We start from the raw sequence: 16,248 nt of genomic DNA on the forward strand, positions 1-16,248 counted from the left end.
CGACCAGATTTCCTCGCCTCCTACAACAACCAAAACTCCAGACGAAATACGTGGAATGACGGTTTAAAGGACACTGGAAATCAAACAACAAAGTACAGTTACCCCTGAGAGACCAAGGTCCTGTCTGAGCCTACCTTAAGCCTTGCAACTGCCCTGAGTTTCCCAGTGGCAGCCAAGGATGAAGACACAGGTGGAATCTGGGAGACTCCCCGAGTTGCGGGGATGGAGCTGAGAGCTATGAGATGGAGCTGGCAGGACAGGGGGCTTCCCCGGTGCTCCAGAGGTTAAGAGGAGTGTGCCTCCCAATGCAGGGGCCACGGGTTCAATCCACGGTTGGGGAACTAAGAACCCACGTGCCTTGGGGGCAGCTAAGGCCTGCACTGCAACTACAGAGCTCACGTGCCACAGCTAGAGAGAAGCCCGCATGCCACCACAAGGAAGCAGAGGGCCGCGATGACAGATCCCAGCAGGAAAACCCGGTGCAGCCAAGTAAATGGGCCCGTGGCGCCAGCGTAAAGAACCCACCTGCCAATGCAGGAGACACAAGGGAAACGGGTTCCATCCCTGGGTCGGGAAGCTCCCTTGGAAGAGGGCATGGCAGTCCACTCCGGTATTCTTGCCTGGAGAATCCCACGGACAGAGGAGCCTGGCGGGCTGCAGAGGCAGGCACGACTGAGGCGAATGAGCGCAGAGGATTAGAATCGAAGTGTCTGTGTCACCCTGGACCAGGCGTAGGGCCTGTTCCCACCAGCTGGCCTGGCAAAACCGTTCCCAGAGCACAGGGCAGAGGACACACAGAGGCTCGCTCTTAGGAAACAGGGACTCATTAGCCCTAGAGGAAGCACTGCTCCAGCTCTACTGAGTCTTGAAAAGCAAGGCCTGGGCTTCTCAGATGGCCAGTGCAGCAGATGCAGGTCCAATCCCTGGGTCAGGAAGATCTGCAGGAGGAAATGGCAAGCCAGTCCAGTATTCTGGCCTGAGAATCCCACGGACAGAGGAGCCTGGTGGGCTACAGTCCACGGGGTCGCAAACAGTCGGACACGACCGAGCACACGCACGTGCAAGAGGATCCAGCTGTTCCCAAATAACTTAGCCATGTCCCAGAACAAAGTTCAGGAGTATCCAGGCAAACAGCCAGCACACAAGAGTCAGAGTCACAGTGTCTGGCATCCGGGACAATGACTACACATGTAAGGAAACATTTAATCCATAGTGAGGATAAAAATCCTGTAACCTGACGCAGAACTGACACAGATGTTAGAATTACCAGACAAGGATGTTAGAAGTCAGTATAACTGTGTTCCACAAATTTAACAAAAAGACGTGAAAAACTGATACTCCAAAGGCAACAACATGGTGTTGAAAGAAATAAAAGAAGACCTAAGTAAGTGAAAACGCATCTGTGTCCATGGATCAGGAGACTTACCATTGTTAATAGGCCAGTATTCCCCAAATTAATCTATGGGTTCACACGGTCCTTGTCAAAAGCCCAGCAGCAACTGGGATTCCCTGCAGACACTGACAAGCTGACCCTAAACTTCATATGGGAATTCCAGCGATCCAGAACAGCTACAACAGTCTTGAAAAAGAAGAGCCAAGTTCGAAGACACACACTTCCCAGTTTCAAGACTCACTACAGAGTTACGGTTATCAAGACAGGGTGTTACTGGCTCAAGGACAGACACGGAGATCTGTCCTTAAGCCAGCAGAGTAGAATTGAGAGTCCAAAACTGGGCTGTCACGCTTATGGTCAGTGGATTTCTGAAACTTTTATTTCTCTGCTTTGGCTGTGCCAGGTCTTCGTTGCCGGGCTTCCTCTGGCTGCGGCGGGGTAGGGGCTGCTCTCGGGTTGTGGCGCACGCCTTCTCATTGCAGGGGCTTCTCTCGTTGCAGGGCACAGTCTCTGGAATGCGTGGGCTCAGTGGTTGTGACACATGGTCTTAGCTGCCCCGCCCCATGTGGAATCTTCCCTGACCAGGGATCGAATCTGTGTCCCCTGCATTGGTGAATTCTTGGCCACTGGATCCCCAGGGAATTCCAGTGATCAACTGATTTTTGACAAGGCTGTCAGGACTATTCAATGTAGAAAGAGCAGTCTTCTCAATAAATCATACTGGGACAGCTGAATACCTACATGTGAAAAAAATTGAAATTAGACACATACTACCCCCCACACACACCACACATAGTAAGTAACCTGGGCCCTGTGGCTCAGATGGTAACGAATCTGCCTGTAATGGGTTCTCCGTGGGTCAGGAAGATCCTGTGGAGAAGGAAAGGGCACCCCACTCCAGTATTCATACCTGGGGAATCCCATGGACAGAGGAACCAGGTGGGCTACAGTCCATGGGGTCACAAAGAGTTGGACACGACTGAGGGACTAACACTACTGTAAGAGCTAAGGAAAAAACAGGGTCAAATCTTCATGCCTTGAGGTTAGGCACAGCCTTCGTAGATATGAGGCTAAAACCACAAATGGCAAAAAATAATAATAAGATGGGCTTCATCAGATTTAAAAACTTTTGTGCCTCAAAAGCTACCGTCAAGAAGGTGAAAAGACAGCACAGAGAACGGGTGAAAATATTTTTAAAAACTGTTCATCTGACACGGGAATTTTATCTAGAATATATTAAGAACACTTTCAACTGAATAATAACAGGACAAATGACCAAATTTCAAAATGGGCAAAGCCATTGAACAGACATTTCTCCAAAGAAGAGACATAAGTGGCCAATAAGCTCATGCAAAGATGTTCAACATCATTAGCTATCAGAGAAATGCAAATCAAAACCACAAAACATGAAATATCAATTCACACTCACTAGGAAGGCTATAATGGTTAAAAAAAAACAAAGCAAAACAGATAACAGTGTGCAGGAGGGTATAGAGAAATGAGAACCCTCGTGTGCTGCTCCTGGGAATACAAAGTGACGCAGCCGCTTTTGAAAATGTTCTGACAGTTTCTCGAGTGGTTAACCATAGTGTATGGATACTTGCTACGAGGATGAGCCTGAAAACATCGTGCAGAGTCAGAGCCCAGTCACAGAGGACCACATACTGTTTTATTCCATTTATACAAAACGTCCAGAGTACAGGCAAAGGCAGGGAGATCCACAGTTGCCTAGGACCGCGGCAGTTGGCAGGGAAGGAGAGTGGCTGCTCATGGGGTTGGGGTTTCTTTTGGGATGAATGAAAATATTCTAACATAGACTCTGATCAAGGTCACGTAACTCTGCATACACTGACAGCTCCTGAGTTAAACCCTTGGTGTAGGGCTTTCTTGGTGAAGGGTGTAGCATGACAGTTGATGACTGTGATGATTTCATGGGTATATTCGTATCTCAAATGGTATAAAACTGTACAGTTTAAGTATGTGCAGTTTATGGCATATCTATTACACCCCATAAAACTATTTCTAAAAATCACCTACAGTGAGCATCTAGAAATAAGCACACTTCACAGTTTGATATATTCTTCCAATCTCTTTTCAATGAACGCAGTTTATTTTACAAAATGAGATAAGCCTGCTCTTTCTCCATTTGGTAATGTGTCATGATCGTCATTCCACATCATTAAAAGCTTAGGAAATATTTGATGGCCACATAGCCTCTTACGTTCAATAATGCAAAAAATTTTTTGTTATTTATTTATCTTTTTTTTGGTTGTGCGGGGCCTTCACTGCTGTGTCCGGGCTTCCTCTAGTCGTGATGCACGCATACGTGCTTAGTCGTTCAGCCGTGTCTGACTCTTGGGACTGTAGCCTGCCAGGCTCCCCCATCCGTGGGCTTCTTGCTGTGAGAGGGGGGACTGTAGCCTGCCAGGCTCCCCCGTCCGTGGGCTTCTTGCTGTGAGAGGGGGGACTGTAGCCTGCCAGGCTCCCCCGTCCGTGGGCTTCCTGCTGTGAGAGGGGGGGACTTTAGCTGCGGTGTGTGGGCCTCTCATTCTGGTGGCTTCTCTTGTCGCCGAGCACAGGCTCTAGGGTCACAGGCTCCGGTAGTTGCGGCGCGCGGGCTCAGCATCGGTAGCTCATGGGCACTAGAGTACAGGCTCCATCGTTGTGGCACGCAGGCTTCAGTCGCTCCGAGGCATGTGGGATCCTCCGGGCCAGGGATCACACCCACTTCCCCTGCGCTGGCAGGCGGACTCTTCTCCGCTGTACCACCAGGGAAGTCCAATAATGCAATAAATGTATTCCAATCAGGGGAATCCAAAATGATCCTTCTGAGCCTTTCTGGCTTCAGGGGCTCTTCTACCCCAGGGGGCCCAGAAGGCAGAGAGAAATTCACCTGGGCCCCGTGCCAGCACAGGGCGGGCGGCCCAGGCAGCGATCAGCAGACTTTCAGGGTCGTGTGTCCTGAAAATAATTGCAGAACCACATGCCCTTCTTGCGTTTTTAAGTTGATCTCTAAAGTAATGTCACAAGTTTAGCAGTTACAAAGTTTAGAAGTTGTCACAGTATTTATATGCTTTGAGTAGATTCAGGGCTGAAGATTTAAGCTGTCTGCTTCATAGGAGAAGTCTACCACGTAACTTAATCAACAAGGCCAGTCCTTACTGGCAAACTGGCCAATTTGGAATTTGTTTCCCCCGGAAGACGTTTGATTAAAAAAAAAAAAAACTGATTTATTTATTTATTTGGGGCTTCCCTGGTGATTCAGACTGCAAAGAAGCTGCCTGCAATGCCGGGGATCCGGATTCAGTCCCTGGGTCGGGAAAATCCCCAGAAGGAAATGGCAACCCACTCCAGTATTCTTGCCTGGAGAATCCCACGGACAGAGGAGCCTGGCGGGCTACAGTCCATGGGCTCACAAAGAGACATGACTGAGCGGCCAACACATCTATTTATTTATTTGGCTGTGCCGGGTCTCAGCTGCAGCGTGCAGAGTCTTTAGTTGCAGCTTGAGCCCTTCCTGGAGGCAGTCAGCCTCTAGAGGAGTAAAGTCTCTGCATCAGGAGCCAGAGTGGGTTCCTTAAGACTCTGCTCACTTTCCAGGCAGGAGCCAAGGTCCTGTGACTGTAGGAACCATTGGCTCCTGAAGTGAGCCGCGGCAGGAGGAGGAGGTGTGTGTACCAAGACGTGGGAGACGGTGGCCTCAGCGCTGAGGCTCCCAGGCGGCTCTGGGCTTCCTGCAGCCAGGGTTCAGGGGCAAACGTGGATTTCTGATGGAGTTTCCTCTGACCCTTCCCGCACCCCCGGAATTCTGGAGTGCTTTCTCCTTTCTGATAATGCTTTTCCTAACACGTCCCCCAAAATGACTCTGTTGGAAATGTCTCTGGGGGCACAGGACACTGTGGAAGGAGGTCTTTATTTTCCTGAGGAGTGAAGGAAACTTCTGGATAAGGGTACCCACAGACAAGGGGGGCTGCAACCTGGGCCCCCGCTGCCCTGACTCCCAGTGCACCCCTAGACCACCTTGCGCCACGCACCCTGGGGGCTCAGGTGTAGGATGGCACACACCACCTGCGAGGCCGAAGCACAGCTCAGACTCCCCCGGGAGGGGCCAGGGGCCAGGGGTGCCGTGGCCCGCCGGAGCTTCAGAGCACAGCCTGGAGAATGGGGGAGCCGGACCCCCAGCCGCACTCAGCAGCCCGGCCTCTGGGGTACCGTCTCTTCGCTCGTGTTAAACTCTGATGTCTCTCCCTGAGAACTGGGGCTGGAGAGGGGAAGAGACAAGACCCTCGTAGGAGATGTGACCCACAGCACCAGCGTATCCCCTCTGCAGACACGGGTAGGCTTGTCTCAAAGATATTGCGAAGCTGAAATGAGCCCCCGAGGGGGAGAGAAGCCACCCGGTCTCAGCCCGCTTTCCCCTCCGTGCTGGCCTTTGGATGAATCTTGGGAACAGGAGAGCTGCCCGTCTTCCTCCCCTGGACCCCCACCCCGGAGGGTGCTGCTCGGGTGGGACCACCCCGGGTGTCACAGGTCTACCTGGAAACAACTTTACAATCATGGGGTTCTGGCTGGGGCGGAGGGGGACAGCACCCTCCGGGCAGAGGTGTGATGTGAGCACATGAGTGGGCCTGTCACCCACAGGGAGGGCAGGACCCCGGGAGGGGAACAGGCCCGCACCTGGAGCCAGTGCCCTGTGTGGGGTGGTGCCCTCTGCATCAGATGAATTAGTTGTGCAGTACCGGGGTGTCCGGAAGCTTCTTCTGGGTTCCCAGAGCAAGGCCCTTCCTCTCTCTTTGTTGCAGAAAGGCCAGCAAAACTCCCTTCTTACCCAGTTCAGCTCAACAAGCCAGTGACTGAGCGCCTGCCTTGGGGGACCGCCCCGGGTGCGTTCAGACAGGAGTGTGTGTAATCAACCCCGCAAAGCAGCAACTGGTCCTCCTGACAGACGTGGGACCGGAGAGGTGCTGGGGTCCTCCCGTGGCCCTCACGTGGCCGGAGGCCCGAGAGCCCCCTCCTCTGCTGTGACCCCAGGGCTCTGACCTCCAGCTGCCACGCCGAGGTCAGCCGCAGCCCCAGAGCCAGGCTTCCTTGGCTCAGGGGGCCTGGAAGGCCAGGGGTTGGCAGAGGGACCTTGGGAGGAGCGAGCGACTGTTCTGGTCTCCAGGGGGCTTTCCCACATCCTCAGACCAGGACATGTGGCTGGACACAGGCACAAACACCCACTCTCTCTAAACCAAATGCTCCCCAGAAAATCCCATCCCACCCCACCCACTTGGTGTGAGGCTCCCTGGTACCACCCAGGTCCTGACCACAGTTGTTTCACTCAGCCTTCTTCTGAAGGCCTCCCCTGCATCCCCCCGGCTTCGTGCCACCCCCCTCTGCAGCCCACCTAGAAAAAAATGCCCTAAGCTAGACAGGACAGACACCTGAGCTGACAAGCAAGGTCCCTGATGCCTGAGGGCCCAAGGTCTGCATCCCAAAGGGATTGAAGCCCCCTGCAGAGCCTGAAGCTGGAGGACCCCCCTACCCCGACAACCCCCCGATTTCTCCCAACCCAACTCGATTTTTAAGGAAAGAAAAAAATACGCATGTTCTTATACAAAGCCCCTTAGCAATCTTTCCAGGCTCCCTGGTGGCTCAGCAGTAAAGAATCCTCCTGCAATGCAGGAGATGTGGGTTCGATCCCTGAGTTGGGACGATCCCCTGGAGGAGGAAATGGCAACCCACTCTAGTATTCTTGCCTGGAGAATCCCCTGGACAGAAGAGCCTGGTGGGCTACAAAGAGTTGGACACAATTTAGCGACTAAATCACCACCACTACCGCCACCACCAATCCTTCCAGGTAGGTAAAAGGATTCTTCTTTATTTTACAAACGAGAAAAACAAGTCTTAAGAGAGTCTCTTGCCCAAGGCCAGGCTCCTGCGGGCGATGCCAGAGATCAGTCTGGATCTGCTTAGCTTTGAAGCTGCACGCTTTTCCGGTGCAGACTTTCACCTCCCTTTCACCTCCGCGCCTTTTCCATGAAAACTGTGCGGCACTCTGACCTCTGGGTATAACATGGCCCAAAGCATCAACAGGAGAAAGAGTGATGTTCACAAAAATACCTGTGGTGATCCAACTGATAACCCCTAACCTCGAAACTGCAGGTGATGTACACGGATACGTGTGTGGGAACGAGCTGGGGTCTCAACTCAGGGAAAGGTGCTGACCAACAGGAAGCTCACGGTAAGAGTTAACAATGGCTCATCTTTGTGGGGCTTCCCCCAGAGCTCAGTTGGTAAAGAATCCACCTGCAATGCAGGAGACCCCAGGTTGATTCCTGGATCAGGAAGATCTGCTGGAGAAGGGATAGGCCACCCACTCCAGTATTCTTGGGCTTCCCTGTTGGCTCACCTGGTAAAGAATCCACCTGCAATGCAGGAGACCTGGGTTCGATCCCTGGGTTGGGAAGATCCCCTGGAGAAGAGAAAGGCTACCCACTCCAGTAGTCTGACCTGGAGAATTCCATGGACTATACCGTCCATGGGGTCGCAAAGAGTCGGACATGACTGAGCGACTTTCACTTTCACCTTTGTGGGGCGTTTCCTGAGTGCCAGGTGTGGGTCTCAGGACTTTGTCTAAGACTCACATGTGTTCATTTCTCCTAAGGACCCGGTGAAATGGCCAGTGCAGGAGACATAAGAGATGCGGGATCAATCCCTGGATCAGGAAGATCCCCGGGAGAAGGAAATGGCAACCCACTCCAGTATTCTTGCCTGGAGAATCCCATGGACAGAGGAGCCTGGCGAGCTAAGGTCCATGGGGTCACAGAGAGTCGGACACGACTGAAGCGCCTCAGCATGCATGCAGTTGAAGCACAGGGACCTGGAGTGTCTGCTGCAAGGCCCAAGTGTGTGAGAGCCACAGGGTCCTATCTGTCTGGAGCAGCAGGACAGGGGGACACACAAAAGCCAAGCAATACAAAAGCTGGTGCTGGAGGGCTATCCCCGAGCCTGGCGTCAGATGCACGTGCATCTAGGAGGGTGAAGAGCACCTGGTGCGAACTTCTCCACTGGATCCTTCACAGTCACTTCTTACAAAGTGGCCAGGAGGCCCTGGCCTGGGCAAGCACCTGGAGGCCAGGTGAGAGGGCACAGGAAGACGGGCCGCAAGGACCCAGCGCCATCCCACCTGCAGGCTCTGCCCCGGCCCCGGGGGAGGGCTTGTGGCTCTGACTGGCCCTCACATCCTTCTCAGGATCAGGGAAACGGGATCTTGGCTTCGTGGACCTGTTACAGATTCACATGCTGTACTCAGGGGGCCCAACAGGCACAGCTGGCACGTCTCCCAGCCAGGGTCTGGGGCCTGCCTGCTGCGTCAGGGTGCATAAGGCTGGAAGTGAGCCCAGGAGCGGCTCGTGCAGCCATGGCCTCCGGGGAGCACTGAGGGTCAGGAGAAGGCTCAGCGAGTGCGTGCTGCTCTGGGACCCCTGGACGGGGTTGCCGGCGCTTGGGCATGTCACCTGAGGTCTGGCCAGGGCCCCTGGAGCAGGGCAACACGAGCCGGCAGGGAGGAGAGGGACCCCAACTCCTGCCCAGGCCTGCCCACCCGGGCCCTGGAGTGGACCTCAAGGCCGGGCGGCCCCTGCCCTTCCTGTACCAGGGGCGGGAGGGTTGCCAGGGGGGCTGGGGCCCCGGCTGGCCCTGAAGGGTACAGTGAGCCTGGGCCGTGGGCTCCTGTCCCATGGGACCTGCCAGCTCCTTCTATAATGGAAAAGGAAATATATTTGAGGTCTCGTATATATTTGAGAACAGGGCATCAGAGGATGAGATGGCTGGATGGCATCACCAATGCAATGGACATGAACTTGGGCAAACTTCAGGAGATGATGAGCTACAGAGAGGCCTGGCGTGCTGCAGTCCACGGGGTCGTAAAGAGTCGGCCACTACTGGGAGACTAAACAATATACATCTGGGCTTCCCAGATGACTCAACGTAAAGAATCCTCCTGAAGTGCCAGAGCCACAGGAGACGTGGGTTCGATTCCTGGGTTGGGAAGGTTCCCCTGGAGGTATCTTCAGTATTCTTGATGAATACAATACGCACTCAGTATTCTTACCTGGAAAATCCCATGGATGGAGGAGCCTGGTGGGCTCCAGTCCATAGGGTTACAAAGAGTCGGACGCGACTAAAACGACTCAGCACGCACACAGATAAAACACATGAACGTATAACTGAATCACTTTGCTGTGCATCTGAAACTAACACAATATTGTAAATCAGCTACACTCTATTTTCTTTTTTTTAAGGTCCTTCTTTCCTGACTATAATTTACAGGCTCAGGTGTACCAGGATGCATGTCTGGTTCTTTTGCCCTACGCATGTTTCCTCCAAGTATTTCCACTGCATAACTAATTGGCCATAAAGCAACTTTGTCCAAGGAGATAAAATAATGAAAAATAAGAGGGACATTAAAAAGGACATAGTAAAACATGAGAAATGAATAACAAAATTAAAAACACTTTCTTGTGACACACAGAATATTTGAATATATTTAAAATATGTGTAGGTTCATGGCAATAGTGCAGAAATAACTGACTTTGTGAGTTGTACCAAAGACAGAGATGGTCTGGGCCTGACAGAAGCAGAAGATAGTAAGGAGAGGTGGCAAGAATACGCAGAAGAACTGTACAAGAAAGAGCTTCACAACCCAGATAATCACGATGGTGTGATCACTCATCTAGAGCCAGACATCCTGGAATGTGAAGTCAAGGGGGCCTTAGAAAGCATCACTACAAACAAAGCTAGTGGAGGTAATGAATTCCAGTTGAGCTCTTTCAAATCCTGAAAGATGATGCTGTGAAAGTGCTGCACTCAATATGCCAGCAAGTTTGGAAAAGTCAGCAGTGGCCACAGGACTGGAAAAGGTCAGTTTTCATTCCAATCCCAAAGAAAGGCAATGCCAAAGTATGCTCAAACTACTGCACAATTGCACTCATCTCACATGCTAGTAAAGTAATGCTCAAAATTCTCCAAGCCAGGCTTTAGCAATATGTGAACCGTGAACTTTCTGATGTTCAAGCTGGTTTTAGAAAAGGCAGAGGAACCAGAGATCAAATTGCCAACATCCGCTGGATCATGGAAGAAGCAAGAGAATTCCAGAAAAACATCTATTTCTGCTTTATTGACTATGCCAAAGCCTTTGACTGTGTGGATCACAATAAACTGTGGAAAATTCTTCAAGAGATGGGAATACCAGACCACCTGACCTGCCTCTTGAGAAACCTATATGCAGGTCAGGAAGCAACAGTTAGAACTGGACATGGAACAACAGACTGGTTTCAAATAGGAAAAGGAGTACGTCAAGGCTGTATATTGTCACCCTGCTTATTTAACTTCTATGCAGAGTACATCATGAGAAACGCTGGACTGGAAGAAACACAAGCTGGAATCAAGATTTCTGGGAGAAACATCAATAACCTCAGATATGCAGATGACACCACCCTTATGGCAGAAAGTGAAGAAGAACTAAAAACCCTCTTGATGAAAGTGAAAGTGGAGAGCAAAAAAGTTGGCTTAAAGCTCAACATTCAGAAAACGAAGATCATGGCATCTGGTCCCATCACTTCATGGCAAATAGATGGGGAAACAGTGGAAACAGTGTCAGACTTTATTTTTTCAGGCTCCAAAATCACTGCAGATGGTGACTGCAGCCATGAAATTAAAAGACGCTTACTCCTTGGAAGAAAAGTTATGACCAACCTAGATAGCATATTCAAAAGCAGAGACATTACTTTGGACTGAGGTCCATGTAGTCAAGGCTATGGTTTTTCCTGTGATCATGTATGGATGTGAGAGTTGGATTGTGAAGACAGCTGAGCGCCGAAGAATTGATGCTTTTGAACTGTGGTGTTGGAGAAGACTCTTGAGAGTCCCTTGGACTGCAAGAAGATCTAACCAGTCCATTCTAAAGGCGATCAGCCCTGGGATTTCTTTGGAAGGAATGATGCTAAAGCTGAAACTCCAGTACTTTGGCCACCTCATGCCAAGAGTTGACTCATTGGAAAAGACTCTGATGCTGGGAGGGATTGGGGGCAGGAGGAGAAGGGGATGACAGAGGATGAGATGGCTGGATGGCATCACTGACTTGATGGACGTGAGTCTGAGTGAACTCCGGGAGTTGTTGATGGACAGGGAGGCCTGGTGTGCTGCAATTCATGGGGTCGTAAAGAGTTGGACATGACTGAGCAACTGAACTGAACTGAACTTATCTTCCAAGTCATAGTATTTTATACATTTTTTGACTTACTCATTTGTTTTGCTGACATCACACTTTTTTCATTCAACTTTCCTCCTTCATTAAGAAAGGTATTAAATATCTGTTTTCCAGCACAAAGAGCATATTCATAGGTGAGCTCTGTGTTGTGTTGTGAAAACTTCTTTCATGACTGTTTCTGGCGTTTTGCCACATGTCCACTGATAGATGTTCCAAAGTTCTACTGGAAATGTAGCTTCAGCTCTGCGTCTTCAAATCACAGAAGGGTTTGCAAACTGCTGTCACCCCTGCCTAGTACAGCAGGCAGTACGGCTTCACTCTCTCACTTCCCACCTCCAGTAAGTTTCGTCGCGTCCATATTGTGTGTGTGCTCGGCTGCTCAGTCTTTTGAGCCCCGTGGACTGTCCATGGGGTTTCCCAGGCAGGAATGCTGGGCTGGGTTGCCGTTTCCTCCTCCAGGGGGTCTTCCCGACCCAGGGATTGAATCCACGCCTCCTGCTTCGGCAGCAGATTCCTTACCAATGCGCCACCTGGGAAGCCCCATCATGGCCATATCAGTTCAGTCGCTCAGTCCTGTCCGACTCTTTGCGACCCCACGGACTGCAGCACGCCAGGCCCCCCCATCCATCACTAAGTCTGGGAGCTTACTCGAACTCATGTCCATCGAGTCAATGATGCCATCCAACCATCTCACCCTCTGTCGTATATGTCGTGGCCATATACGTAGTGGTTTTATCCGTGATTAAAAATACATATATTTATTTGACTGTGCCGGGTCTTAGTTGTTGCATCAGGATCTTTAGTTGAGACATGTGATCTCTTGGCTGCAGTATGTGGGATCTAGTTCCCTGAGGAATCCAACCCAGGCCCCCTGCATTGGGAGCTCAGTCTTGCCACTGGACCACCAGGGAGGTCCGTCATCCACCATTTTCAGAACCCCTACGTCTACCTGTCACTGCATATGTGGTTATGAAAATGCTAAATGCCAGTGGTTCCTGAAAGTTCCTAAGATTTACGTGATATGCAAATAGGAGGATGGCATCAAGGTGTAGATGAAACCAGTTCTGAAACTGTCAACCAGTTATTTTACTTTCTACACCAACACTGCCTTATGGCCTATTAGGCCATGAAAATGCTGGGGACAAAGATGTTGCTGGCGAAGATCCTTATGGAGTAAGTTTCTGGAACCTCCGGGAGGGCCCCCTGGCCCAGGAAGGCCCGGCTGAGGAGCAGGGAGGGGAGGCAGTGGGCGCCCCTCCTCAGCCTGGGAAACTCGGCAGCTCCAGAGACACTGACCCTGCTGTTGGAGGGCGTTTAATTTTGTCATTCATCTCTCATGCTTCGTTGTTAGTCACTCAGTCGTGTCCGACTCTTTGTGACCCCGTGGACTGCAGCACGCCAGGCCTCCCTGTCCTTCACTGTCCCCCAGAGTTCACTCAAACTCATGTCCATTGGGTCGGTGATGCCATCCAACCATCTCATCTTCTACTATCCCCTTCTCCTGCCCTCAGTCTTTCCCAGCATTGGGGTCTTTTCTAATGAGTCAGCTCTTCTCATCAGGTGGCCCAAGTATTGAAGCTTCAGCATCAGTCCTTCCAGTGAATATTCAGGGTTGATTTCCTTTAGGATTGACTGGTTTGATCTCCTTGCAGTCCAAGGGACTCTCAAAAGAGTCTTCTCCAACACCACAGTTCGAAAGCATCAATTCTTCAGTGCTCAGCCTTCTTTATGATCCAACTCTCACATCCATACCTGACTAGTGGAAAAACCATAGCTTTGACCAAACAGACCTTTTCTTTTTCATTATTTTTTATGGCAAAGGTGCCTAATGGCCAATTAGTCCTGTCATCTTTCCTGCCTTGGAAGCCACAGCCCTTGAAGGCCCTGTCGGTCCTTTTGGGTCCGAGGTTCCCAGGACCCCTTATCCCATCCCGGGTGGGAGGACTCCTGCTCGCATCCCAGAGTTGGTCTGGCCCCTGGGAAGCCAAGGAGCCTGGAGTCAGGCCTGCAGGGCACAGACTGGGCGCATATCCCGCCCACTGCAATGGCAGTGGCCATCCGACTGTATCCAGGGCTCCCTGGGGTTTGGTGCTTTACAGAGCTTGACCTCAATCCCTTCTGTTAACCCCGCCATCAGTAAGCCTCTATCAGAGAACCAAATGGTTTATCCGAGCCTGCACACAGATGAGACAGCTGGGACCCAAACCAGTGGGCTTTGCCCCGAAGGCCACCTTCTGCCCACTGCAGGCTGGTGCCTCCCACCAGTGTGAGCCTGTGACGAGCAGCTTTAACCTCTTGGCCTGTTTCCTCGCCAGCAGGAAGGGGACAAGGATGCCCACCGCTAAGGGGGTCACTGTGAGGATTAAAGGAGGTGAGGTAAAGCACTGGTCAGGGGCAGCAGAGTTGCAGCTGACGGATGCCAGCACATGCAGGGCCAGGCTCTGCAAGGGGCTGATAGCTGGACTCACATGTCCTGCTCAGAGAAGAAGAAGCAGGTCCACATAGGCAGGTTCCACTGCACACCAGGCAGGTAGATGGAGATGGTACTGTCCCTTGATAGCCTCTCTCCCCTTTGTTCAGTAATACAGGTTTACTGACACTTCCCAGCCTTCCTTGGGAGTGTGCAGAAATTATGTGTCCTTAAAGAGGCTTATGTGTCCTTATGTGTCCTTAAAGAGGTTTGCTGGTTATAGCATAATCTTCCCCTCCCAGTGCCTGGAATGCAGATGAGATGGCAGGGCCTAGGTGGCCATATTGGGCCAGGAGGTAGAAGCCTCAGTGCAAGCCAGCAGATCCACCAGACAGGAGGTTGGGCCCAACCCTGTGCAGCCACTCTGGTCTTGGCTTCTTTACACTCACAGCACAGCTGCATAAAGCGGAAACACACCTCTGCTTCCTGTCGGCCTTTTCTACAGCAGGCTGACCCAAGGCCGATCCCAAGTGTCCAGATACCAGGCCTGGGAGGAGAAGGTGCTTGCCTTGGCCGTTCTCAGCACTGCGGCAGGAGTGAACAGTGTGATGGGGCCGGAGTGTCCTCCCGGGGGTGGCGCTGGAGGCCGCGCAGGGCAGCTGTTCCTGGCTATTCTACCAGCACTGTACTTTTGAGATCACTCTCATTCAGGTGATTAATTTTATGAGGAATGTGCTGTAATACCTCAACCTCAGCATCTGAAGCATTACTTCACAGTGTTAAAGCCCAGTTTGGGCTCTGGGGGCCTGGGCACCCTGAGGTTGAGAGCAGAGGTGCCCTCACCCTGCCACCAGGGCGCACCATGAGGTCAGGTCACCCACAGCACCCAGTGGTATGTCTTGCCTGTGCCCACAATTTTTTTTAATTGAAGTATAGTTGAGTTATAATATTGTGTTGGTTTTGGGTATACAGAAAAGTGACTCAGCTATGTATGTGTGTATACATACATAGCTGAGTCACTTTTCTGAATACCTGAAACCATTTCCAGATAACTTTCCATCATAGGTTATTACAAAATATTAAATATAGTTCCCCATGCTATATGGTAAATCTTTGCTTATCTATTTTATGTATAGCAGCTTGTATCTGTTAATCCCATACTCCAAATGTATTCCTCCCCACCCCTCCCTTTCCCCTTGGATGACGGCAAGTTTTGTTTTCTCCTCTGTGAGTCTGTTTCTGTTTTGTATAGATTAACTTGTATTATTTTTTTTAGATTCCACATAGAAGTGGTATCCTACTTGTCCTTCTCTTACTTCACTTAGTGTGATCATTTCTGGGTCCGTCCATGTTGCTAAAAATGGCAATATTTCATGATTTTTTACAGCTGATTAATATTTGTTCATATAGACCACATCCTAAGCCAGTCGTCTGCTGGTGCACGCCTTGGCGGTCTCCACGTCTTGACTACTGTAAATAGTGCTTCTATGAACTCTAGGGTGCGTGGATCTTTTTAAATTACCTTTCACCTTCTCTGGATATGTGCCCAGGGGGGAGGCTGCTGGATGATATGGCAGCTCTTTTTTTAATTTTGAAAGGACCCTCCGTACTGTTCTCTGTGGTGACTGTACCAATTTCCACCAACAGTGGAGGAGGGTACCCTTTTCTCCACACCCTCTCTAGCATTCGTTCACAGACTTGTTGATCATGGTCCTGACCCTTGTGAGGTGCTGCCTCACTGTGGTTTTGGTCTGCATTTCTCTAATGGTGCTGCTGAGCACCTTCTCAGGCACCTACTGGCAATCGGCACTGTCTTCTTTGCAGAGACGTCTGGTTAGGTTTCTGCCCTTTTTCTGACTGGGGAGTTTGTTCTTTTCCTGTTGAGTTGCATGCGCTGTTTGTATATTTGCATATTAACCTCTTATCATCTGCGTTGATTGCAAATATTTTCTCCCATTCCATACGTTGCCTTTTCATTTTGCTGATGGTTTCCTTTGCTGTGCAAAAGCTTTTAAGTTTAATTAGGGATCATTTATTTTTTATTTCGTCTTGGGAAGCTGATCTGAGAAAATATTGCTACAATTTATGACAGAATGTGTTGCCCGTTTCCTTGGAGTCTTACGATGTCATCTTTTATTTTGGTCTTTAAACTATTTTCTTTTTGTATATGAAGTGTTCTAATTTCATGTG

This window comes from Capra hircus, chromosome 21 (genome assembly GCF_001704415.2).
Source record: "Capra hircus breed San Clemente chromosome 21, ASM170441v1, whole genome shotgun sequence".
Lineage (NCBI taxonomy): Eukaryota > Metazoa > Chordata > Mammalia > Artiodactyla > Bovidae > Capra > Capra hircus.